This window comes from Emydura macquarii, unplaced genomic scaffold, assembly GCF_026122565.2.
Source record: "Emydura macquarii macquarii isolate MOO-44397 ecotype Brisbane River unplaced genomic scaffold, CSIRO-AGI_Emac_v2 contig_554, whole genome shotgun sequence".
NCBI lineage: Eukaryota > Metazoa > Chordata > Testudines > Chelidae > Emydura > Emydura macquarii.
The window spans coordinates 14,839,977-14,854,071 of NW_027130691.1; the positions used below are offsets into that span (position 1 = coordinate 14,839,977).

General features: G+C 44.7%; 1 protein-coding gene across 16 annotated transcripts in view; it reads left to right on the forward strand.

Annotated features, from left to right (window-relative positions):
* The window catches only part of ARVCF (ARVCF delta catenin family member), a 395,675-nt gene that overhangs the window by 300,260 nt on the left and 81,320 nt on the right, over positions 1–14,095 (forward strand). The gene's annotated exons all lie outside the window — the stretch shown is intronic.

Sequence of the window (14,095 nt, forward strand, 5' to 3'; positions counted from 1 at the left end):
GCTAGGAATCAAGCTCTAATCCTTCAGGTGTGCTGGGATCAATAGGCTGATTCTGGTCACTCGTGGAGTCCTTTTCTCAGCTGCCCATTTGAGGTTTGGTTTTTTTAAGACAAATTTTCTAAATGATTCAGTTCTTTGAAGCTCTTCCTGACAAGTGGAATTTTATGCCCAGCTGGTGATGGAATGCGTAATATCAGTGTTAACTCCTTTTTTTAATTGATTTAAGCTAAATCTAGAAGAATTCTGCTTCAGATTTATCTGAAAACACCCTAAGTGAAGCTATAGATTAACTTGATTTCAAACTGCAGTGAATGAGGAATACATATTATGAATCTGTCAGAGATGCACGTTCAGCGTAATTTATAGGTGTTAGCTTTAGATACAGTTTACCTGCTGAACATTTCAAAACTCAGTGGTAGTAGATGACAGAACAAGGAGCAATGGCCTCAAGTTGCATTGGGGAAGGTCTAGGTTGGATATTAGGAAAAACTTTTTCACTAAGAGGGTGGTGGAGCACTGGAATGGGTTACCTAGGGAGGTGGTGGAATCTCCGTCCTTAGAGGTTTAAGGTAAGGTTTAACAAAGGCCTGGCTGGGATGATTTAATTGGGGTTGGTCCTGCTTTGAGCAGGCAGTTGGACTAGATAACCTCCTAAGGTCCCATCCAACCCTAATCTTCTGTGATTCTGTGATTGATTCTATGAATCTTTTGCCAGTGTTCCCAATAAAAGAGACCTCTGGTTAGGTATTATTTTTTGCATTTTTTAAATCACTCACAGGTGGACAGTGTGTGTTAGAACACAGGGTCTGAAAGAGCCCTCAGCACAATCTGTAAGATCTGAGGTACCAACGTTCTGTATAGATAGAGTGACTGGCTTTCATTTTGATGTGTTTTTCCTTGAGATTTTTGTAAATAGTCTATAAAAGATTAAGCAGTGTATATACACTGTTAAATTCTTCAATTTTATGGTGAGGTCTAATAGTTCAAATAAAACTAATAAAGATTCTGCATGGCACCTTCTGGTGCTCTGAAGTGTACTTCTGTCAGATTTCCACTGATTAATATATCTTCAGAAAGTTGGTTCATTTCCGTTCCTTTGGCTTGCGGTCTCTAAATTGCACTAACTATTCCCATGAGTAACTTCATGAATGCAGAAAGTAATGAAAAGTGTTCTGAAAGGGCCCATTACTGAAATTATTTGCAGTCCCTCTGGAGATGGAAGTCCTCTGAGTAGGATCCAGACCTAATTTTTCCTTACTAGTGTCTCATTTTCTAATGGTTCTGCAAGAGGAAATTAGTTATGGTGAGGATAAAAGGATTATCTGAATGAGTATGAGATTCTCTAATGATTGCAGACAAAAAATTGATTGTTAATGGATTAACCTGATCCATGTCATAAATTTTCCATTAGCACCTGCAATGCTCTGATCTACTTGAACTTCTGTATTCCAAATGATTTTTTTTTTAATTAAGGTGCTGGTTTTTGGGGAGGAAGAATAAGAATTTTAGTTACAGGACCCAATTTTCTTTAGCACAATAAACATGGGTGTACAGAGCTAGTGTAGTATTAAAATTTGCTAGCTGCAGAATTCCACCTCACTTTTTAGATAACTAAGTTGGTCCTGTTTTAAGAAAGTACTTGAATTACATTGTGGTGGCACTCTGTGATAAACATAAGTGGTGCCTACTGTTATAGTTGAGCATGAAGCGTATTGTACTCCTCATGTCTGCAGTCTTTCTTCTATCACTATTGGGTAATTTTTTTTTTTAAATAAATTGAGAGAGAGCTAGTGATTGGGAAGGGCTAAGTTTGTGATCCAGAGCAGTTGTTTTAATAAACGAGGGGAAATCTGGAACAGTTAAAGAAGGCAGTTTATCAGTCTTTTGTTAAAAAATGGCTATTGGAATGAATAGCCACTATGTGTGGGGAGGGGAATTGTAATGATGATAAAACCATTTTTATCCCATTGCTATCAGGAGGCACTAAAGTAGAGGCAGGATGATCCAATGCATGGAGCAAAGGATTGGGAGTGGGGAGACGTGGGCTCTTTCCAGGCTGTGTGGGTTTCGCATTTGTATTATGTGGGTAATGATACTTGTCTTTTGTAAAGCACTATGAGATCTATGGGTAAAAAGGGCTACATAAGAACAAGATTATAATAGTTGTAAATCTGTTGGCATCTATAATAAAGCCCTCTGCAGATCAACATTAAATGTATCACCAAAATAAGATGGTTAATGCCACCAATAAATTATGTTGTTTTAGCTGGCTTGGCTGCAGCCATCTGTTTGACTGACATCCACATTAAAGCCCCTTTTCCTGCTCTTCTGTTGACACAGCTGTTGGTTGTAGAAATTCAATTTTTGGTGAATGAAGCTAATTCCAAACTGTAAAGCATATTTACCTTTTGCAAAAATACACGACCTGATTTGTACCTTGGAGGTTAGTCCTCTTGATTGTTTGCCAAGCCCACCTCGTCTTCTCTGCAGGTGATTCTGAAGGGAACACTGCACTGCTTTCTGAATGAAGAAATTGAAAAATGAGCAGCTATTTTGACTGCATTTTTAGAAGTAATTAAGATCTCTTGGACTCAGCAATGTCAGTGCACAGAATGCTTATTACACATGCACAGCTGCTTTCATTTCAATATTTTGGTAATGTTAATGACATTTTCCAACAACTAGATTTGTGTCAGACTCCTTGGTTCACTATGAGAATTGCCGCTATAAAGTCCCTCTGTGTTCAGAAGCCTTAATAAAGAATCCCCTTGTTGTTAGTTTCACCCAAGTCCTGTCTCTTCTCTGACATAAATCACATAATTCCTGGACAGCCAGTAACCAGATGAAACACTACTCTGAGCTACCAGAAACACTCAAGATCTTGAAATGCCAACTTGGGACCACAGGAAGACAGGGCTTCCTGTCAACACTTTTTCGTTGACTTTGGAAACAGGTATTTTGGTTTTTTTGAGGGGGGGCTCTTTTACATTCATGGGGTAAGTTCATATTGTTTGTATCCCAATATCAGACTGAATGTATGAAAAGATGCTTCTGTCCCTCACCCTAATCCTAGCTACTCCACCTTCATTGTGTATGCAACTTGCCAATGGTTATGTCTTCAAACTGATGAGAAGGAAAACATCAGATTTCATTCTGTTGATGCAAGACTTGACAGTTACAAGACCATGGCCGGTGACTGGGGTTGCTACATGCTTTTCCTCAGTCTATTTCACCTAGAAACTAAGTCAAATATTCATGAATTGGTGGAGATGATTTTTCTCTTCTGTTTTGTTCTTTGAACCAGGAGGAAGATGAACAATAATGTGGCCCCTTCCCTTGCCAAGCTTTACTTATTGGGTCAGATCCATTATCCGATTCCTGAAACAGGGATGATCACTTGATAACTCAGAATAGTCATAAGCCTTTTGATACTAATCAGGAAGTTGCACAAAATGTTGTAGTTCCTTATCTTGGTGACCATGCTAAGAGAGAAAGGAGAGTGTTGAAAATCTGGGAATGCTGATGTGTTCAGCTTTTCTCCAGAAGTGTTTTTGCTGGCTTCTTGACTTCAATGTTAAGGAAGTTGGGTATCACATAGGGTCAGACTTTGGGATGTTGTTTCCATTTTGTCAGTGTTTATTTGGAAAACCCAAGATGATTCCATAAGTAGTCTGAACCAAGTCCGAGTGATATGAGCAATACTCCCTATTGGGAAGGTTCTATTATAGGGCATGTCTGTATTATGAAAGTGTTGTTTGTGATGGAGTATCTCCAGATTTCTTAAATAACATGCCTGATGATATGAGCTGTAGAGCACCTGAATATAATCACCAGCTCATTGCAAACTTCATTGTGTGGGCAACTTCAGCCTAATTTCCTTACAAAACAGCAAGTATCTCCACTGTCCTGTTGCTGTCCTTTTTCCCAGCTGGAATTAACTATGTACAGCTCTCCTCCCCTAAAAAGTTGTTCTGCTGAAACTATTCTGATATGTAGGGCTGAAGAAGTGGGACTAGGAAGGAAGAAGGGACCTTGCCAGTAGAATCAGTAATAAGCGCAAATGGTTCTAATGCGAGTGATTGCTCATATCCATTCCAATATAGGTGAGTGCGCGCCACCGTGCACTGGTTCCTGGAACTTTTTTCCCCTTAGCAAGCCCCATAGAGTTGGCTTAGGCGCCCCCTGGAGTGCTGCGTTCATGCCATGGTATATGAAGCACCGCCGACCCTACGGGCCCTCAGTTCCTTCTTTCCGCCCGTGACGGTTACTGGAACGTCTTGCCTCTTACCTTCGCAAGTAGCATTCCCTGTTTTGAACTGTTCTCGTTATTTGTAGTTGATTGATTAGAGTTAAGTAGTTGTTAAGTATAGTTGTTAGTTAAGTATAGTTAGTTAGCATTAGATTAGATAAGAAGCCCTTAGGGGCTTAGGGTTGGGCCATGCCTGGCTCAACCTGTTTTAAGTCCCGCGCCGCTTGCGGCAAGTCCTTCCCGGTGAGTGACCCTCATGACCGCTGTCTCCGCTGTCTGGGAGAGCAGCACAGGAAGGACAAGTGCAGAATCTGCAAACCCTTCAAGCCACGGACCCAGAAAGAACGGGATGCGCACTTGAAGGCTATCCTGATGGAGTCGGCACTCCGCCCGGACTCTGAACCGGCGCGTTCCCCCGTGGCACCGAGCGTCTCCTCAGTGCGGAGCGCTCCACCGGCAGTGGAGTTGACCCATCGCCAGTCACCGGTGCCGAAGAAGAAGACTCGCCAGGGCACCGAGCGCCAGGACTCCCCCGCATCGCCTGCGCAGCCTGTGGGGAGTCAGGAGATACACCAGCCACGGGCCGTTGAGTTTACTCCAGCACCTGCATCTCCACGCAGGGAGCCTCCCCCGACTCCTGGGGGTGGGGGAGCGCCCCTGCAAAGGCCATCAATGCCGGAGGCGTTCCACGCAGCATATGCCCTCATGGCCATGCCCACGCATCCGTTCCCCCCTCGGCCGAGGGTGCAGGGACCAGTGTCTCAGAGTAAACCCGCGCTGGGTGCCTCTGGTGGGTGGTCGAGACTGCAGTCCAAGTCTCCCCCCAGATGGTCAGAGAGGGTAGAGTGTGCTGGCTCCCCTCGCAGCTCTGACTCTGGGTCATCCAGCTCCTCCGCAGCGCGGTACTGAGGACAGTCCAGGGCACCGGAGGTTTTGCGCTCGAGGCGACGCCGCTACAGTTCCGACGTCAGCACCGAGGAGACATGCACAGCACTGGTCTCGATCCCTGGACCATAGTCCGGCGCGGATCCCAGTGCCGAAGGACTTGGTACTGGCAGTGCAGACCACGGCAGTGCGCCGCCGCTCGCGCTCTTCGGAATCGGACTTGGCACCGAGGAGACACGGCTGGCGCCGCTCCCGGTCCCTGAAGGGGAAGCGCTGCCGCAAGACCTCGGCACCGAGACAGAGGTTGTACTCCAGCTTGTCGATCTGCACGCCTCCCTGTCAGCACCATGCGCAACGGCACCGGCGCTCCTCATCTTTGTCGGCGTCATTGCGGAGCAGGTCCTTGACGAAGGCAGGCAGGAGCCACAGACACTGCCGACACTGCTGTAGCGGCTCGGGTCCCGCAAGGGCACGCACCACCCAGACGCGCCGCAGCGAGCACCGATGCCGGCACCGGGGGGGCCACAAGGGCCGTGGCAGTGGCCATACTGGGGACCATGGGGGGCGCAGATGGGACAGGGTACTGTCTCTGTCCTGTTGTCAGTGACTCAACCGGCACCACCTCCTCCTCCTCCCCCCCCCAAGCCAGCCAGCTAAGGGCTATTCCTCAGAGGAGGAATCGGACCCTGAGGAGGGACCCTCCACTGGGCCCCTCCCACAATCTTCCTCTTCCTCCCCTGATGAGGTGACCGCCAGGCACAAGGCGCTCTTCCCAGATTTTAAAGCGCACCATGAGCTCCTTAAGAGGGTGGCCAGCAACCTCAATATAGAACTAAAGGAGCTGTCCGAGGAGGAGGACCCCCTTTTTGGGGTGGCTGGGTCAGCAGGGCCATCCCGAGTGGCCCTGCCAGTGCACGAGAGAGTCCTGAAGCTGGCCAAGGCTCTCTGGCAAACCCCTGCCTCAGTTGCCCCCATCTCCAAGGGCACTGAGAAAAAGTACTATGTTCCATCGGAGGGGTTTGAGTGCCTGTACACCCACCCAGCCCCTGGCACCCTAGTGGTGGACACGGCCAACCAACGGGACAGACAAGGTGGCCCGGGCAATATGCCCAAAAATAAAGACAATAAAAAACTAGACCTGTTCGGCCGCAAGGTCTACTCCACCGGGGCCCTGCAGTTGAGGATCGCAAACCATCAAGTGCTCCTCAGCCGCTATAACTTCAACCTCTGGACCTCCATGCAGGTTTGCAGAGGGGCTGTCCCAGGACCAGGCGGCAGACTTTGCAACAGCTCTAGAGGGGGGCGCCACAGTGACAGGGGCGGCTCTGCAGACTGCCAGCGACGCTGCGGACACTGCCAGCAGAGCTATGGCCTTGGCTATTGCCATACGGATGTGTTCGTGGCTGCAGTCTTCTGGGTTATCCCAAGAAGTGCAGCAGTCTATCCAGGACCTTCCCTTTGATGGGGCAGGCCTCTTTTCAGATAAGACTGACGAGAAGCTGCAAGCCCTGAAAGACTCGAGGGGCACACTCAGGTTGTTGGGCCTGTACACCCCACAGGTCTTGGGCACAGTCCCAGTGCCAGACCCAGCTGCCCCCTAGGCCGCTGCCCAGGTCCTCTCAGCCCTGGAGAGGACAGAAACAGGCTTTGGCCCCGCGACCGATCAGGGTCATCTGCGGCCTCCCAAAAGGCTCCAGCCAAGGGGCCCGACAACAAGTGCAAGTACCCTTCTTCTGGATCTGTCCCTTCCATTTGCGGAAAGGCTCAGGCCCTACTATGCCGAGTGACAAAGGATTGCATCAGACTGCTGGGTCCTCGGCGTAGTTCTCAGGGGCTATGCCCTTCAATTTACGGCCTTCCCCCTGGATTCCCCCCCACCCCATCCCTCTTCAGGGATCCCTCTCACGAGCAACTCCTGTTGCAGGAAGTGAATTCCCTCCTCCTCCTCAGGGCTGTGGAAGCAGTCCCTCCTCAGGAAATAGGGAGGGGTTTCTACTCCAGGTATTTCCTCATCCCCAAGGCAAAGGGGGGACCTGAGACCCATATTAGATCTTCACCATCTGAACAAGTTCATCAGACGTCTCAGGTTCCGTATGGTTTCCCTGGCCCAGGCCTCATCGGCGGCCTTCCTGGAGAGAGTGCCCCTGCAGGACATCTGCAAAGCAGCTACCTGGTCGTCGGTGCACACCTTCACGTCCCACTACGCCATCGTGCAGCAGGCGAGAGAGGACGCAGGCTTCGGCAGGGCCGCGCTCGTGAGAGCAGCTCGACGCTGACTCCTACCCACCTCCAAAGTATGGCTATTTAATCACCTATATTGGAATGGATATGAGCAATCACTTGAAGTAGAAAACAGAGTTACTTACCAGTAACTGTTGTTCTTCGAGATGTGTTGCTCATGTCCATTCTACACCCACCCTCTGTCCCCGCTGACGGAGTCGGCTGAAAGAGGGGACTGAGGGCTCGTAGGGTCAGCGGTGCCTCATATACTGCGGCATGAGTGTGGCACTCCATGGGGCACCTAAGCCGACCCTCCGGGGCTTGCTAAGGGGAAAAAAGTTCCGGGAACCAGTGCACGGCGGCGCGCATTCACCTATATTGGAATGGATCTGAGCAACACATCTCGAAGAACAACAGTTACTGGTAAGTAATCCTGTTTTCTCTTAATTCATTTCGTGTGCAGCTTTGGTGTCCTCAAACTGATTTATTCTTTTAGGTGTGTGGAAAAGGAGATGTCTTTTTAATTACTGTCTCTTTTTTTTTTTATTATTTAATTCCTGCCTGCATTTCCAATCTAGAAACATTTGCTTTTAAACTACACTATAATCCAGTTTAAATAATGTGATGATTTGACGTGTCTTAACAAGGCCATTTAGCAACCCTTCCTGCAACTTTGACTAAGACATTAAGGCTCATTAGTGAAAGGGTACACTTAATGGGATCATTCCATGAGAGAGATGAAACTTAGGTTAGCCTGCACTCATTAAACTCAGTGCCAGAGACCTTCAGTGTTTCTCCTTGTTTATGCTGAATTGTTTCTTTCTGGCATGTTCAGATAATACACTTTTTGCTCTTGGTCAGGAATGGAAATGTGAGACATTTCAGTCAGAGAGTTGCAATCAGACTTTCTTTTCATTTCCTGTACAATTATACATTATAACTCTGAGTCCTATAGAAGCAACCAGGCTTTTAACTGCTTAAAAATTAAATTAATACTGTGCTTAATTACCATTTCCCCCTATTAAATTACCATTCATTCTCTCTTGCCCCTTGCAGATGTTTTCAGTTTTGAGTGGAGGGGGGAAAGAGTACAATTTAGTTCCTAAATTGCTGATTTTATAGCATGGATCTTGTGCTAACCTGACCTGCTGTCAACAAATATTTAAATTTGTTCACTTGCATGGTAAGCAGATGAAAAGTGCTACTTCTCCAGGTTACTATCTGCAGTTGGCAGCTTTTCCTGTCAATCCTTCAACTATACAGAGAATCCTACTCACAAACAGCACCAGGGTTCAGAACTGGCCATGGATGTATATGTACATAAATAAAGAGGCCCTGCTTGACTTGCACCAAAAAATGAATTCTCTACAAAACAGTTGTGCACAGAAGGCAGATCACCTTGAAGTTGTGACGGAAGGATGATCCAGTGGTTGAAGCCTTAGCCTGGGCTCTGAGAGATCCAGGTTCAGTTCCTCCTCCACCACAAATATCCTGACAGACCCTGGGCAAATCACTTAGTGGCGCTCTGTCACATCTGTAAAATGGGGATAAGGAGGGAATACACATTAAAGATTATGAGGCACTCCAATACAATGGTGATAGAGGCTGTATACATACCAAAAGTAGGTAGATGTTAATAGCCCACTCTTTTGGAATCAAAATACATAAGAGAATGTTAATGAACAGACTGTCTAAAACCTGAAAACTAGTAAAGAAATTTGAAGACTCATAATAAATCACTGAAATATTCAGGAGAAAAAAGAAATACACAATACTGAACGAAACTCTGTGTGTGTGTGTGCGTGCGTGCGCGCACGTGCACGGACACGTCTGTTTATGTGTAAATAATCCTTGTACTCTAGTCCTTGGACACTATTTCAGATGGTGATGAGAAAAAAGGGGCTCATTGGCATTTGATAAATCACCATATTTTGGACATATTTTGTTCCAGACATGTATTTAAGTGTGACAGTTTATCTGTCTTCTGCGAGAACATGTTGTAGTACATGAAGATTGCCAAGCAGAATTAGTTCATTACTATTTGGACCGATGAGTGTAACAGTAGTGGTAATACAGAATACTATCTGTGAACCCTATACCACAGCCTTAACTTTTCCTAGAATTTTTTCTTGGTGTGGGAAACATAGTGAGCTACTAAACTCTATGGTGATCTCTAGTCTTCCATAGAGGGGGAGTTGGTCAACATGAGACTTTACAATGTGGACCTGTAGAAAAGCTCTGTTCAGAGATCACTAGTTACCAGGTCATGGTGGTGCTAATGAATAAGTAAGAGTTAATTCTTTTCTCTCTCCACTCCATCCCTGAAAAGGAAAGCCCTGTTCCAGTTGTTTTGTTGGAAAAATGACAGGGACCATCCGAACTGAATGGGGAAGTTTGGCCTATACATGTATAACAAGGAGATGGGATTGAGTGTTCAACTTAAGGTTACTGTATGAGAATGTTGACGTGTAGCCATTTTGGAAACTAGGCTGAGGAGAGTATTCTCCTGTCCCTTTGCGACTTGCTGTATAGCTTGGCTTTTGCTACCTAGTGAAGGTATGCTTTCACTGGGGGCCAGATCTGTAATAAGGCTATCCTAACTAGTCAGTCTGTTGTCTGATTTGTGTGGGAAATGGTTCTGTCTGTCTGACTCATTTACTCACCCACCTCCAACCACTCCCCCCTAATGTCGCCTCACGATGCTCCTTCCTCCAACCAAGGAAAATTGGGAGCTGATCTCTCGAGTTTGGCAACGCAGCAGAACACTGGCCAACTAAGGGCATGGGTGCTAGAATGTCACAGGAGGTTCATCTTGCCAGAGGTTGAGCATGCTGTGCTCCCATTCCTGCGGTGGGAGACCACGTTCAACCAACCAGATGGCCCCATTCTGTTAGCTTTTTTCCCTCCTTCCTTTGAATTAAACATACCTTTTCCGATGTCTGTGAATGTCAAAATGAACCAGTTATACCTTCCTTGCCTATTAATGATGATTAATGTATAGCTTTTCTCCAAAGAAAAGTGACTGAGAATTAGAGTTTTCAAAATGAATTACTTTCAAGCTTTATCTGTCTTCCAATCCTGCAGGCATGATAATAAGTACATGATAACAGTAGCGTTATATTTCCCCTATCCGCCCTCCCACCCACATGAGGCAGCGTTGATCTCAGACTGACAGAAGTGGGAAAGCAACAAAGCATAAATCTTGGATTGGAGAGAGCTGGTTGTGTGAGCTTCTTCTAACTAGCTCTATCTGGTGAAGGAAAGGACGTGGGAGGTGAGACACCGGGGAGATCACTACAGTGCTGTCAAGCTGCCTTTGGCCTGTGTCTGGGGAGCATTGACTAATTTGCTTGTTGAAGCATGGCAGGACAGAGAAGGTATTTAGATGCAGGTTTTCAGATGCAGGCTTTCTGTCAATGACAGTAAATTAATAATTAAGCTTAAGTAGTCTGTTTTATACAGAGAAACATCATTCCATAACGACTCTCTGGGGGCTAGGAAAGGGTCCAAGATGCAGTTAAGGAGGTTCTTTTCCCATCCCCTCTCGAAATGGGATCCTGTGACAAAGCCCTTTGGATGATCTCTGTCCATTTATCACCATGTTCCCTTATGCCACTATGACAGCATATTTCAGCTGGCATCCTTTTAGTCTAGGAAGACTGGATCAGGGCCCCTTTCAAAACATATCATTGCATTACATTCACAGAGAAGGGTAGTGGCTGAGTGACACAGTGCCACTGGATCATTGTGTCCCATCTCCACCTCTAGAGGCCACTGTTGCCATCTCATCTTCATACATGCTATTGACTGTGGGGCTTTGGGCTAGTCACCTGACATTGTACCTCAGTCAGTGTACTAGAAAGTGGAGTTTAAAAAATATATTTACCAAGTTTTTTCTGAGAAGCAGGTACATTTTGAACTGAACATTCATTAGGGAAATAATTTCAAAAAGCTAGGAAAATTGAATTGGTGACATTAAAATAATTTTTCCAGGCAACTTTCTCTTTAGGGACAGCAAACACTGAACAAACTGGGGAGAGAGTGAGGTTTATCTGTAGAATGCAGGTTCAAAGAACAACAATTAGGCTTCTAAGGAAGTATAATAAAGAGGAGCAAGCTAAGGCAGTTTCTTAATTAGCTTACTGATACTGTACAGGATCATCGCGTATGGCTGTCCTGGGGCTTATATGATGAGTAGAGCATTTAATTCCTGCTAGTAAAGAGCTGTTAGAGTTCTGCCTGACAGTTCCTGATGTTTAGCTTGTAATATAAATAAATTATGCATAGATTTTAGTAGCAGAGACATAGCCTAGTTACATGCAACCTTAATGCTTTACACCCAAGTCTGAGGTATAAATTAAAGTTGTACACTTGCTTATTGCCTTCTGTCATTCTTTAGGAATGAATATGGGTTCCTTACCTCTTGGCACTAAATGAAGGTAACTAGGAAATGTCTGTCATTATAGTTTGATGAAAAGTGAGTTCACAACAAAACTCACTGATGCCAATGCCTTTGATATAGAAACTGGGCATAGCTTATTTTGTACACCCAGTGGATACAGAGGCCTCCTGCTTTTACACAAAGTAATTCAGAGATCCTTTTCACATTGCAACAGATGCACATGGAGCACAGGCTTAGCTTCTTAGCCTTCTCTCAGAATAAAAAATGGAAATATAATTTTGAAGCCATTCTAGTGTTCTCTTGCATCATTTTTCGGAGCAGCTCACTGGTACAGAAGAGCAAAACAAGGCTCCCACAAATAGGTCATATTAAAGATAACCGGTAAATATTTTACCAAAAAAGTAGTACATGTATTTTTATGTGCTGAATGCCCCAAATAGCAAAGGGCAGACCTCACAACTGTAATTGAGCTTTGTCCAGAGAGAACCAGAGAGACAGTAGCCTAAATTGGGTGGTGGTTGGCAGAACTCATGCACTGTCATAGGCACAATGAAGTCAATAGTTTCAGCTCTTGTTCAGACCGTGGTAATTCTCCCAAAGAAACAGCACAACAAATGAGTGTCTTCTATGCTATACCTGTGCCAAAAATCAAAGTATTGCTTGGAGTGTGTCAAAAAAAAAAAAACCAAAAAAAACAAAAAACAATTTACCTGTCTCATCACAAAAACTATCATCTCCCCATAGAGAGGTACAAGGGCCCTCTCAATAAAGTATTTTTCATGATTGATGAACCAGAACTGAAGTAGGATGATGACTGTTATTCTCTAACATTCTGTTCCCTTGCTGCTTGGACAGTTCTGCATGATAACACACACTACCACTTTTAAGCAAGATGGCTGACACCACCAGTCATTTTGGAAATATGAGTTTTACTAAAGAAGATTGTATAACACTCTGGTTACTTTCTCCAGACCTTAGGAAGACCTCTGTGAAGCTCAAATGCTTGTTCATTCACCAACAGAAGTTGATCCAATAAAGATATTCTCACCTGTTTTTCTGTAAATTTTAAGTCTTTCTGTGACCCTATCATCCCTCCATTTTCAGATGTTTCTGCTGAACCTTTGTAAAACATGCTGTTTGCCCTGTGAATTTTCAGATTGCTGGGGGGAGAGTAAAATTGGGGGTTGCTGTTCTTCAAAATACCATTGATTTTTTGCATTGAAAGAATACAAATTAAGTGACATGCATTTAATCACTTTAAAAATCTTGCTGTTGAGGATAATTGTGTGTGGCTCTGAGAGCAGGGGCTGCACACCTATCCCTGAGATGGTGAAAGTCAACCCTGTTACTGCAGACTTAAATGTTACATTGAGACTTGCATATAATTTAGAGGCCTATGTGATTGTCGTTATATTCATATCAAAAGCAAGGATGGATTCCTCACATCCATCTCACTTTCCCACGTCTTTCATACCAGCAGACCAGATTCTTAATCTGATGAGTTTCTACCCTGGTAGGTATTTACTTTTATTTAACATTTACTCAGTGTTCCTCTCTTTTGTTTTCCTAGAGAAAGCAGATCTTTAAACAGCCATACAAATCCTCTTCCATTAGTCTGTGTGCAAGACTTGAGATGTGAGAGAGAATCCAGGTCACTTTCTCCTTCAGCTGAAAGGCTTGGGGGGAGGGGAAGTGGGGGATCTGAAATCCAGGTATGAGATTCTGTACAGTACTGTTTCTGAGCTGTGCTGCTTTTACATGAAATCAGTCATGCATTTATACTAATGTGTAAGGTGTTTCAAGATTTTGCCACTAGCAGAATCATTCATTAGAGTGCGTTCCTGGCCATGTTTGTCCTAAGAATATCTTTATTTGTTAAGATTAACATTGTCCTTTGTATATTCCAATGTGATTTAAAGAGATATCAGTATTTTTGAAGTGTAATATTTGTTGATGCTCTCTATTATTTATACTACTGTGGCCCTTTTTGGGGGGAGGACTGAAGAGAGGAATCGACAAGAAGACAGTGTCACTTATGCAGGAAAAGAGATGAGTGAAGTATTGATGGCAGATTTGCTGTTCAGTATCTCTTTGCAGAACTCTGAAGATGAGAACTCCTCTGTGATCAAAGGGTTAAGGAGATTCATAGCTTAAGGCTAGAAAGAACCATTAAATCTATGCTCCTGTATAACACAGGCCATAGAATTTCAACCAGTTACAACCTGTATTGAGCCCAATGAGACTCCTCACCAGATTTAAATAACTGGAGTTTTCTCTCAAAATATTTTCTGAGTTCTTTTAAAATCAGTTTTCATGCAGCAAAAACTAAAAAGTTTTTG